This window comes from Fukomys damarensis, unplaced genomic scaffold, assembly GCF_012274545.1.
Source record: "Fukomys damarensis isolate Sample0158 unplaced genomic scaffold, DMR_v1.0_HiC HiC_scaffold_16, whole genome shotgun sequence".
In the NCBI taxonomy this organism is placed as follows: domain Eukaryota; kingdom Metazoa; phylum Chordata; class Mammalia; order Rodentia; family Bathyergidae; genus Fukomys; species Fukomys damarensis.
The window spans coordinates 98,968,022-98,981,018 of NW_022900928.1; the positions used below are offsets into that span (position 1 = coordinate 98,968,022).

At 41.8% G+C, this 12,997-nt stretch overlaps 1 protein-coding gene across 3 annotated transcripts in view; it reads left to right on the forward strand.

Moving 5' to 3' along the window:
- The first annotated feature begins 7 nt into the window (after nt 1-7).
- Nucleotides 8-12,997, forward strand: part of Dgki (diacylglycerol kinase iota) — a 441,978-nt gene continuing 428,988 nt past the window's right edge. The window contains exon 1 of one of the 3 annotated variants that reach the window (XM_019208591.2): nt 8-72. The gene's annotated coding sequence lies outside the window, so the exon portion shown is untranslated. The remainder of the gene's footprint in view (nt 73-12,997) is intronic. The other 2 variants (XM_033764527.1, XM_033764526.1) reach the window with 2 other exon arrangements.

Below are 12,997 nucleotides of genomic sequence, written 5' to 3' on the forward strand. Positions count from 1 at the left end.
CCAGAGGGAGAAGGACGAGGCGCTGGAGGAGAAACTGAGGAACTTAACTTTCCGGAAGCAGGTCTCTTACAGGTAGGCGCGGATGCCAGGTGCGAGACAGGTGCCACCCAGGGCGGGGACCCGCTGTCTCTCCAAGAGGTGTTTGCTTGAGTTGGGTACCTTCCCAGCTCGAGGCTGCCTGTTCCCCCTACTATCTCCTCTTCCTCCTCTATCTCTTCTCTTTCTTTCCGACTGTCTCTGCCTTCCTCTCTCCTTCCTTCAGTGTTGTTCTGTCTCATCCCATCTTTCTGGAGTGGAGGAGGCTACGAGCTCCTGGATACCCCCTTAACACCTAAGGGTGGATGGATTTGTAAGGAGAGGAGACTGGGTCCCTGAGTGAGAAAATAGCAAAAATGGGTGTGTATATGGCAAGGAAAACAGATCTAAAGGTGTCTGATTTTCTTGAGAAAAGTCGTCAAAGTTGCCCTTAAAAACATTCATTTTAGCCACTCCTCCTACCTATTCAATTTCACTGGGTGAACCTTTGGCGCTGTCTTAATACCTGTGATCCCTCTGAGAGGCAGAAAAGGACAGTTTATCCTGGAGAGAAATCCCTGTGGAGGCTGGACCTTCGTGGAAATCCCCCATTAAGGAAGAGTTGGACATGGCCTGTCTGTAAATACGCCACTGAGCGTGCAGGTTACACACACGTGCTCGCTCCTGCTCTCCCGGTGGGTGAGCCTGGAGGATGATGTGGGGTGCCTGTTCGTGATCCCGCGTGAGAGTGGGAAGAGACCATACCTTCACCTGAGGATGGATATATTTGTGAGATAAGAAAAGTGTCAGGTAAATGGCCATCAAAATGGGATAAAAGATAACCCTAGATCATATCAGGATACAAACATGAGAAATCCTGAGAATTCAGTAGGTTCCCTACATCCTACCTCTATTCTCAGGCAACAAGAAAGATGCTGAGAATACCCTTCCTGGTTGTTCATTTAAAAACTCCAGGCGATAAGCAAGCATAGGTTTACAAAGATTTTCACTCACTAGAGTTCAGAGTGTTGCTTGGAAGCAGGGGGTGGTCAGTGAAAGCATTCTTGGAATCTTGCTCCTTCTGAGATAGCAGTCCCCTGAAGAAAACCATCTAAAGTATTATGCCTGTCACACCATGTGCTGTTATGTAAGCAAAGGCAGATGACAGAGGCGTGTGGGCTTGTGAGGGTGTGCTGTATTGGTGGGGCAGGTGTGTGAATCACTGGGATCCCCACAGGCATTGCCTGGACTGGAGGCCCCAGCATGAGCCAGGCCATGAGCTCTGCATCTCAGTGTTGGCCTCTGACAATTCCTAAATGGTCTTCCTGGCGAGGTGTTGCTTCTTGCATTCCTTGGGAGAATTTTGCTCACTGTTCGATGAGGGAATTTCCCACCTGAGTTGTTCTCTTAGTTACTCATTCAGATCATATCCAAATGGATCATTCTTTTTATATTTTCAGTTTCTAAAAATAGGCAGGTGGTAGGGAGCGGGCATCTCCAGGGAGGTGTGCTGGGACACAGACAGTTCTCCTGCCTAGTTGTGATGGGCCAGCCCGTAGGGGAACAGGGACTACATTTAGCCTAATGGAGGAGCTTTGTCTCGGGGGTCTGGGGATGGGATGATGTGAAGCACATCGTGGGTCTGGGCTCCCGGGCTTCTGAGTGGAGAGACTCTTGTGTCATTGATATTCACCAGACTCCTCATTGGATGGGAATGCAAAGCCAGAGTTTGCAAGGGAAATCATTTCAGTTTGCCCCTTGGCAGGGGTCATTCTCTGAGCCTCTCTCCTGGAGATGTGTACTTTGTAGGGCTGTGGCTTTCTGGGTTATCTGCTTTCACGGGCACATGTGAGTGTGTACACACACAGACAGGACCACTGGCACTGTTTTGCTAGAAAAGAAGAATAAATACCACATCCACCTTAAAATCCATAGGGGTGAATTCTGCTTCTTGGACATCATTTCCATCTATGTAAACTCTCACAGTCCCCGTTTCAGTAAAACACCTACATCCACATCCTCTCAGGTGGTGGTTGAGGTACCTCAGACTTAAAGGCATCAAACTCTCAGTGGTTGGAAGTTTTTATCAGGCCTCGGGTGATGCTTAAACACCCTATTTTTCCCTAGAGTCTAAACAATGGATCTTTGAGCTCATAAACCCTTTTCCAGACAAATGGGGCCAGGCAATTCCAAAGACGGGAGGAGGTAGGCGATTTTGTCTGGCACATGTTTGTCCCAGTAGCCTCTGTGTTTTCACCTCTGTATTTATTTGTTTATCTTTTGGTGAATGGCCTGCCTGCCTGCCATGGTGACTGTTTGCGCTTAACTCAAAAGGATGCAGCCAGACATGACAGTTATGCTGGGGGCTCAGGAAAGGGCAGCTTGGGCAGGAGTTGGGTGTTGGCTACTCAGTGGAAACCACACTGCCTCACTTCTGGGGTGGCTGAGGACAGAGGCTGGTGGGAGTCAGGAACGCCTGAGTAGACAGAATGGTCTACACAGAAGCATTCAGCTAGAGTAGGAGGTATGGCTGCTTTTGTAAGGGGGATCGTCTGAGGTGGGGAATGGAGATTTGCAGGTAGTTAAAAAATATGGCAAGATTTGGAAAAAATTTGGAGGAACATGGGTATTTGCAGAATGAAATTTGATGGGGAAGAAGGGGGCTTCGGGAGAAAGGGTATGTGTGTGTGTGCATGTGTAGGGGGGTCTCATCTGCTCCTCCTGTTGCTAAGGAACATATAAGCTAGGGTTTAAAAATAAATGAAGAGTGGGTGGGCATATGCAGTGACTCCTGTCTTTTTAGGAACCAGAGCCCTTTAGAGAAAACCTTTAAATAACCATTTCTGGAGGCAGATTATTCATTTTGCTTGACTTTTACTTTATTAAGTAAAATAAACTCCCTTATATACCCCTAGGTTTCCCCTCATTATCTTTCCTTTGTTGGCTTTTTGGGAGCCATTTTTCCCAAGAGAAATTTTCTTTTATTTCAGAATCTGCACCCCTAGAGCAAATAGTCTCTGTAGATTATAAAGCTGAAGGCTTTAGAAGGCAGTGCAAGTGAGCTGGTACTTTTCTCCTAAAATTACTACTTTTTCCTTAGCAAATTATGGTGCAGAAACAGATACATATGTATAAATGACTATGTAATGTGTAGAAACTTTTTTTTTACAAAAACTGCTATAAGAATTTCCATTAAAGTCTGTAAAACTGAAAAAAAAATAAACCTTTCAGAAACACACAGGAGAAGGGAAAAAGGAGCTAGTTGATGTCTCGTCTTCCATTTGTGGGTACTGTGCTAAGTATTACTGTATAGTCCGTCTTATTTGATCTTTGTGACAGCCCTGTGATGTCATTGTGATTAGTCCTGTTTGGTAGAAAATGAAGTTGAGGCATAGACCTTGGGCAGGACAAAGAATTTAAACACACATCTGACCCTAATGGATTTTCTCTTCAGATCACACAGTGTGCTGCTTCCTATTTCATTTTAGGCTCCAAGTCTCCCCACCTGCACCTGTGTGTGTGTGAGCAGTGTGAGCCATTCTTTCACTTTATCCACACTGTACCATGGCTCATTATCATCTATACGACCTCTTGTATACTTCATTCTTTGGAATGTAGCCCTTTGGTTATATGACTTTAAGGAAGAAAAGTGAACATAAATCTGTGATCCTCAGCAGATAGATTGGTTTTGCTTCTGAGATCAAAACCTCCTGTGATACCTGATGTCTCAATGAATACACCCATTTTAGAGATTTATGTATCCTTAAGAATTTTCCACAGGTGTTGTTTAGGGGAACACAGGTCCAGTGAAGAGCTGCCCTGTGTGTTTCTTCTTTGGCAGCTCACAGTGACTAGTGAAGTATGATTTTTGCCTGTAAGGAGGCCTGTGTAGTAACCATTGCACAGGAGATATTAATGCCCCTGCTTTACTTTTTCCACTTATAAACCGGGATGGTAATTCCTAATCTGTTTATTTGTTCTTTTGAGGCAGAGTCTCACTATGTAATTCAGGCTGGGCTTGAACTCACTGTGTAGAACTCTCAGTGATTCCTCTGCCTCACCCTCCTGAGTGCTGAGATTATAGGCATGCACCACTGCTCATGGCTCTGAGCTTTCTTAAAGGACATTTTTGGTATTACACAGAAGTAACAGTAAGGGATATTAAACTTCCTAGATTAGCCAACTGACTAGAAAAGGATCTTTTAGTCTTTGTAAATTGATGATTAGAAAGTAGTGTAGGCATCCCTCAGTGTCCAGGCAGATGGGTCCAGGACCCCCCGCAGATATCAAAATCTGCTGAAGTTTTATACACATGGCATAATATTTGCCTATAACATTAGCAATCCTCTCTCAAGCTTTAAGTCATCCCTAGATTACTTATATTTCCTGATACAATGTAAATGCTATGAGAGCTGGGCATGGTGGTGCATGCCTGTAATCCCAGCACTGGAGAGGCTGTGGCAGGAGGATCCCCTCAAGTTTGAGGCCAGCTTGTGCTACATAGCGAATTCAAGTCCAGCCTGAACTACATAGAGAGACTCTGTCTCAAAAAAATTCTATGTCAATAGTTGATATACTATATTGTTAAGGGAGTATTAACAGGAAAAGTCTGTATATGTTCATAACAGAGGCAGTTATTTTTTTTCCTGAAGATTTTCAATCTATAGTTGCTTAATTCACACATACAGAGCTCACAGACATGAACACCTGACTATATTTCCATTTTATGTCTTGTTCCACAAAACAGATTATGTTATTATAAGAAGGAGAACTGAGAGGTTGAAGTCGAGTAAGATAACCTATGCGTTATTCTTTCTCACATTGGAATCAACCCTAACCCTAACCCTAACCCTAACCCAATAAACTCAATTAAAAAAATAATGTAGGAGGAGGGGGGCAGGATTCAGCTCAGTGGCACTGCACCTGACTAGTAAGCACAAGGTCCTGAGTTCTATCCCCACTACTGAAAATAAAAAAAGAAAAGAAAAGAAAAGAAAATTGTGTATAGGGGGTTATTTTTTTCTCCTAAATATGCAGCATCCATCTTTGTAAGTCAATTTTATGTTTTTATCTATGCTTTACACATTCATTAGTTAGAGACTTCAAGATTAGCCAGCTTTGGTTCTAATTTAAAGCTTCCTTTCTCATTAATTACTTAGGTACTAAGTGTTGACTCCAGTTAGGACAGGGGTAAGATTTTAATTTCATCACGGTCCAGACTCTGCCCTGCTCTGGTCCTGTTGAGGCTTTGGTTTTTCGTGGGAGTCAGAGCTCTGGGGCCTATGATGAAGAAGTGAAGAGACCTTTGCTGGCATTCAGTTCTGTTGTGGCAACAATGGCATTGACTCATGGGGCCAAATTAAATCAGACTAGAGCTGGCTCTTTCCAGCATTTCACTTTCTAATCTGGGAGAATGAGGACTCCTACTGAGAGCCAACCTGGCCACACCTCTCTGTTCTTCTGGGCTGGGATCTGGGGTACACATTTCCTATATCTCCCTGAGGCATGCTTGGAGCTTCTAACATTGAGAGACCAGGGGCATCTGGAGAAATTATCACTTGCACTTAGGGTGGTGATATTTGCTCTCTTACAAAGGTTTGTATTGGTAACATTGGTCCTATGGAGACTAATTTTTCTTCTCAGACCATATAATTGTAGTTTTTAGAGCAGTAGTTACTGCAAATAAATTGTGGCATGTAAGCTTTTCTTATGGTGAATCGTAGGAAGGAAGGTCATAAGCAAAGCCAAATCTAAACCATTAGGCTTTTTTTTACCTTTAAAATTGAATTTTCCAAAACTAGCTATAAAATTGGATCCATGTCTAATTTTTCAGCTGGTAGGAACCTATTGCAAGGCATAGGAAACCATCATAATGTGGAAGTTTAAAGAAATAAAACTCCAAATTGTATCTGTTGGTTCCTGAGGCATGCAGAGGGCATCTTTGACTTGTTTGCCAGGCAGTTCCTTGCTAGGTGGAAGCGCCAAAGGATTCACTTCCTGTGACACGTGGTTGTCCACCCCCAACATCATGTGATGCCTCTGAACAACTTTGTTAGGACTGAGTTGATATTTTCTGTTGTGGGAATTAGACTAGAGTTTGAAGCTGCCAAATCCCTCATGATCTGGGGCAATTTACATAACCTCTTTGACGCTCTGGCATATTCTTCTCTAAGGTAGGATAACGGCAACATCTGCCATGGAAGCTTGTTACAATCATTCATTAAGTTACTTTGTATAAAAACTCAGCACAGCACCCTGTATAGAGGTGACTTTTGTCATTGTTCTTTTCTGCCCTGAGTTGGTAGCTCCTTGGAAGACAGGAACTGCGCCTTAATATTTGGATCTCGCAATCTTATTCTTCTTGCTCAGTAGGTTTTGGATAAATACTTGTTGAGTGAATACATTACATTGCCATCTTTAAAAATATACTCTTGTTTGTGTGGAGTTCATCTCAATTGTAACCTTTTCTTCTCCTAAAAGAAATATCTGTTTTTGACTCATTTATGCTCTGTCTAGCATCCCGGGACTGTTTCTGTTTACAGCTTCCTATTTGAGTACCTGCACCGGCCACTTAGCCAGCTGTTGGAGGCTGGAGAAGGGAGGCAGAAGCTCTTGCTTAACCATCTATTTGCAACTTGTCAAAGAAAAGGCCTTAATTTGCCTTCTGAGGAGCACTAATTGGCTCTCTGGTTCTCTATCTGTGTGTCTCATCTCTGTCCAAGGGGCAGCATTGATTTTCTCCTTGGGAAGTTATGGTTGATGTTTCTCCTGTAATCAGAACTTAGCCACGCAGAGAGAGGATGACCCTGTATTCCTGGGGTTGTCCAGACTCTGGTTCAGTCAGCCTGGAGTTACTGCTGTGTGTGGCTCCAATTGCTCCCTCCTTCCAGAGAATTTGATTAACTTGAATGGATAAATTACTTGAAAAAAATTCATTAGTCCATTTGGTGACTCTAAAGTTTTTGTTTTGTTTTTTACTCACTTAATAAAACAAAGTCTTTGAAAAAAGTGACAGCTACTTTTATTCACGTAGCTTATGAAGCCCTTGAAGAATAGATGGTGAGTTTCTCAACATCCACAGTGTTGAAAACAGGTGACATGAACACTGCTTGGTTTATTTGAGAGAAAACTAAATCATCAGGTGTGCTGAAATCAGGGTTGGGGATATGACTGGGAGAAGCGGGAAGATGAGTCTCTGCAGATGATTTTTTTTTTGGAACCAGGGTCTTAACTCAGGACCTTGCACTTGTGAGGCAGGCAGTGGAACCACTGAGCTAAATCCCTGGACTTCTGCAGATGAATTTTAATGTTGCTTTCTTTCAGCTTTTGTTTTGTGAGGTTTTGAAATGGAGTGAACACTTTTTTTTTTTTTCCCAAAGGCAGCGGCTCTCTGACAAGGATTTCTAGTTTTTTAAAATCTAACCTTCATGTATTTTGCTCAAATGGATATTTGCCTTTGGGTCTTTAGAATCATAAATAATTTTCTAGTAAGGAACCAATTCGAGTTTAAAATACATCAAGAGTCTGGCTTTTATTGTATCTAGAGGGAAACATTCAAAGTTTAAAATAGTAATAATACTACTAATATTCAAATCTCATTATTCTAACCCTTTAATTACATGAAAAACAGTAGAATACTGGTTAAGAGCTCTGACTCTGGTGCCCTGTAACCTAGGCTTGAATCTCTACCTCTTTTGGCTTCGTGTCCTTCTGTAAAGTAGGACACCTTCCTTTCCCCATCTGTAAAATGGTGACTACAGTCACACACACCCAATGGGATTATTTGAAATTTAAAGGGGTAGATACTTATAATGCTGGTCCTCACAAAGTATATGACATCCTGTGTTCATTAAAGTTTTATTATCTGTATGCAAGTCCAGATAAGAAGACTTGCTTACTATTGTTCAAAATATTGATACCCAAGTCAAATATCAGCAGTGGATGGTGAAACTATTCAGTCAGCATAAAAATAAGATGGGCTTAAGTTCAAGAAATGCATTATAGGTTTAGGTATCTGTGGATGCAGAGAATATGAACTTTTGTAATTTATTCAAACACAGATAGTGTGCAGAAGGGGATGATGGGAAGAAGAAGCTGCCTCTGAGGGCTCTGGAAATTGGAGCAGGCAAGGCAGAGGGCAGAGGACAGAGAACAGAAGCGCAGTGTGTGGAGGAGCCAGGCAGCTGCCCCAGACGCCCCACTGGTCATCTGAGAACAGGAAGCTAGATGGATATGGAGGGTGGGGTGAGGGGAGGAGATGAGCAGATAGACAGAGGTGCTACAAATAGAATTGCTGTCACCTGTGATCCTGGACAGAGGTTACCTCTCCTCTGGCCCATCCCAGTGGTATCCACATTGTATGCACAGGCCTGTCCTGGCAGTTGGAGAAAAAAGCTTCCCAGATGCTAGCTGCCCTGGATCATTTATTTCAGAAATGAGAAGTTCGGCCTTCTGGGATGTTATATCAGTTGGCTCAACCAGGCCAAATGGCAGAATTTATTTTTAAAACTGTAAATGGCTTTAAAATATTGAATAAGTAAAACTGGCTCAGAACTATGGAATAAATTCTGAGGGCTGTAAATCCCATGGGCTTTATTTTTTCCCTCAAAGGGCAGAGATAAGGCAGTTTGGTCACTTTTATGTATCATGTTGATTTTTAGGAAATAGGCAGAAAATAATCTTCTTGAAAGGGCTAAAGTATATTTAAAAATATGTCCGTCCTTTGTATAGGGACAAGATGTCAGGCTTCTATGGAAAAATTAATTTTTATTTTAAAAAGATTAGTAATTTGTTTAAAGATAAAAGAACTTCATATAAATTTGTGTGGAAACATTTGGAAAAGGTGAGATGCAACATATAGAGTCAAATATCGGGAACATTCCTTAGGCTAAATGGACTATGATAATATCATTGTATGTGACAGGGTTTGAGGCAATCTCTCTTAGACAGAGAGCATTCCCTGCAGAGATTTTTGAGGGAAGAGCCTAATTTAAAATAGATTATTTCTTTCTCATTGTCTCTCTCTCAATGCAGTGACTGAGCAGTGGAAGAGTTCTGTTTCTCTGTAGTTGAAGCACTGTCCTTAGCATTTAAAGTTAGTCAGGAAGTAGGAAACTGTGAGCCCCAGAGGAGTTAGAACTAACCTGACAAAGTGAACAACCAGGCTTGTGTGGCCTTCTCAGCTGTACTGTCAGTTCAGGTTGCTGTGACAAAGCTCTTTGAACCTGGTGGCTTGTAAACAGCAGGCAGTCATTTCTCATAGATCTGGAGTTTGAAGGTCTAAGACCTTAGGCACTGGAATGGTCAGGTTATGGAGAGGCCTCTCTTCTGTTTGTAAATGGCTGCCATCTTGCTGGGCCCTCACAAATCAGAGAATGCTAGCGATTACTAGTAAGAGTTCTATGTCTCTTCTTAGAAAGGTACTGATCTCCTGTATAAGGATGCCACTTTCCAAGACTTAATTACCTCTCAGAGGCACCCCACCTCCTACTACCATCAATCTGGGGGTTAGGATTTCAAGGTATAAATTTGGGGTGAAAATATAGATGTTCAGTGCATAACACCTGTCTACTCATTTTTTCTCTCCATGGCCCAGGAAGCCACAAGCTTCACTGTGCTTAGCATTCCAAAAAGGGTCTCTGGTAGAATTATTCCTTGAGGTAGCAAAGGCAGCCTATGAACTTCCAGATTTTGTACAAAGTTCAGTTCAGTGAAACGAAAAGCTTTTCTTGGTTCAAATACTGACTGCAAGTATTAACTACTGACCTTCCTACTGGTGAATACTAATCATTATAAATTATAGATTTTTATCACATGCATGCTGTCTGCCCAGAGATGTTAAATATTTTATACACTGTTTTTCATTGAACTCTCAATTATACAGGGGCTATTATTGCTTCTGTTTTAGAGATAAGGACATTAAGGCTTACAGTTTAAGCAACTTGCCTGGGGTCACACAGCTAGTTAAGTGGCAGACTGAGCTATGTATCTGTATTTGCAAATTACTTATCTCATGTTTCTTCCCTAGTGCAACTTTTCACTCTGGTCCTTCCTTTACCCTTACCCATTTTCTGTGTGCAAATAGTCTTATTTTCACAATCTAGATGTTTATCATACTAAAACCTTTGAGAGGCGAGATCCATACATTTTAGATTAGTGGGCCAAGCCAGGCCTCACACAGAAGAGAGCCTTGACCAAGATGGATTGGCAGGAGCACATTCCTTTCTTGCCCAAGTGTAAGATGAGGTTGAATAGCTATGTGTGCTGTCAGTTGTAGAGACCCAACTTGGAGCTTCCCATAGTTCTTCTTTTAAAGCTGTATGAATTTTCCATTGCATGGGATTGGGAAATAAATTGTTTGTTGGGCCAGAAAATGATTGCAGGGATTATAGCTTGGCACTGCTCCCTTTAAATTCTACCTTTTGGACAAAACTTTGTGACTTGTAATTAGTGGGAACTTGAAAAGAGATGAGTGTTTGTATATGGGTTGGGGTCGTGTATCAAAGTTAGGACCAAATGTAGGCAAACTTTATGTGGCTGAAATGGCATAGTCAGCACCATTTGATTAAGAAAATGTCCTTAGGAGAGGCGAGTCTTTTACTTTTAAGTAGTGGACTTGTTTAAGCCGTGAGCATTTACAATATTCACTTTTTCATAACAACGTCCTCAGCATTTATATTTTTGTGTGTGCAGCTTTGGACCCCTAGAAAGTTCCAAGAGCATATTTCAAAAACCTGAAAAAACATTCTTTCACATTTGAAGGAAACCTTCAGAATTTCTTAGGAAAATAAATATGTAGTTCAAAAATAAACGTCAAAGCTATTTAAAGATTAAAACAGAAGCTCTCTGTGAGCCGTAAAGAATTACTTACCACAAAATCTAAGGTTTTTTCTTTTAAAAAGACTGATTTCTGGAGATTTCTTGAACTGTTAAAACTGACTAAATTTAGGTACTTAATAATAATAAAAATGTGCATGGTGTTTTAAGGCTTACCATTTATAAGCTGCTTTCACATAAGTGATCTAATTTTACCCTCAAAACAATCTCAGGCAACCCCATGTTGTTTTCATAGCCATTGTACACTGAAGAAAACACTCGCAAGGCCATGTGCCAGGGATGGGTGCCTTCAGGCTTAGGCTAGGTATTGGATCGTAAATCCCCTGGTTTTCACTTTGGGGCACTGCTTCTACACATCCACCTATGGGATGATGGTCAGGAGCATTTCTCTCTTGTTAATTTTATTTACCCGAATTTATCTCTGTTGTTAATCACAATAGGCAAAATTGGAGTCAATCACCAGCTGGCACACTGAATACATATGGCACTGACAAGGAGGATGACCTTATTACCATCCTCACACTCTCCCCATGTATGTGAAGTCATGAAATTGCATAGCACAATGGTCTGTGTTTAATACTCCTCTTAGTGGGGAAAAGCAAAAAGAAGGGGAAGAGATATGTTCAGGCTGTTCTTTGCATTAGTTGCTAAGCAGCAGCCATTTCACTGTAAAGGAGATTCAGTTCAAGTAATGACATAGGTATTCCAAGAATAGCATTTCATTTTTATAGCAACTGCGTTTCAGGTCTCCATAGAGCACGTGCTCCTGTGGCTCAGTGATTTTAGGAGAAGAAAAAGCCGCCTCAACATATTTGCTGTCTACATGGAGAAAATTCAACACGCCAATCATCTAATAACCAGACTTCCGCATTCTCTATGTGGTGTACAGTGTGGGGCAAGCTTAGGCTACCTGCAGGTTTAAGGATTTGGAAGCATCTCCGGAGGGTACAGCTGACAAACAGGTATGTTTTGTCACCATGTTTGGCATCCACTGATACCATCTCCATGGAATGCTCTGGATAATTTAGAATTGTAAGTTGTTATATAGCACAAAATTGTGTCACAGCCATGGAGTTGAATTGTGGCCAGATTTCATTGTATTGATAGTTTGCTGGCAACTGAAGGGCCTTTAAAATGAAAATTAAAAAAGTTCTGTGCAAGGCTAACATAAGTCATGGAGTTCTGTTTTGTCAGAAAGAAGAGTATGAGTATAGATGTAGACCTATGTTTGATGTCCTGAGAGACATGTGTCTGACAGGGAGATATCAAAATGCACCGCTTACCGGCGGCATGTTTTGAGTGCACTCTCATCACTTCTAAAGCCCGCAGATTGTGTGTAGAAGCCCTTGGACCTACCCCTTAGACAGTCCCACTATCTCTGTCATGACTTGCCAAACTGTTGGCAGATATATGTGTATCTAGAAGAGTGTATTTTCTACAGAGAACTGCTTCAGGCCAGTTACTATGGGAATAAACTTTTCTTCTGTCTGAAAACACTCTCCCCCAACCTGCCTCAAGACATTTGAGAGAAAATGTCTCTTTCCAGGAGCAGCTGGGATGCTTGGAAGCTGGTCTTTAACTTTCAGTAAGGTGTCCTCCCTTTAAGGCAAAGCACCTCTTCCAGGAACTCAAAGTAATGTTCAGAAGAAGTAATAGGTGGCTGAATGCGCAAATGGTGAATTGTTATTCCCACTATGCAATTGGATTCGTTAATATGGTCATTTTAGAGATTCTCCAGCAGTTAATGCCTTTCACACATTTCATTGTGCACCTTTTACAGTGGCTCAAAACAGCTTTTGTGCAGAAACTCTGGTATTATAAGAACACGTTCTTTACATGGGGAAATCAAGTCAGAAAGAGCTGAAGAGGAGAGGATTAAAATCAATAACTCCTTGTCATGGAACCAGAGGATCAAGGTAGAAGGGTATCTGGGTAGAAGTGTATCTCAATGACTCACATTAGCATTATTTGTGGCATTAGTACTAGCATTTATTGAGGTCCTACTATGTACCATGAACTGTGCTAAGGGCTTTGCAAGTATAGTTTTGGTTTATTCTTAGAGCAGTTTTGGGCCAGGGATTTAGCTCAGTGGTTCCACCACCTGCCTTGCAAGTGCAAGGACCGGAGTTTGATCCCTGGTCCCTGG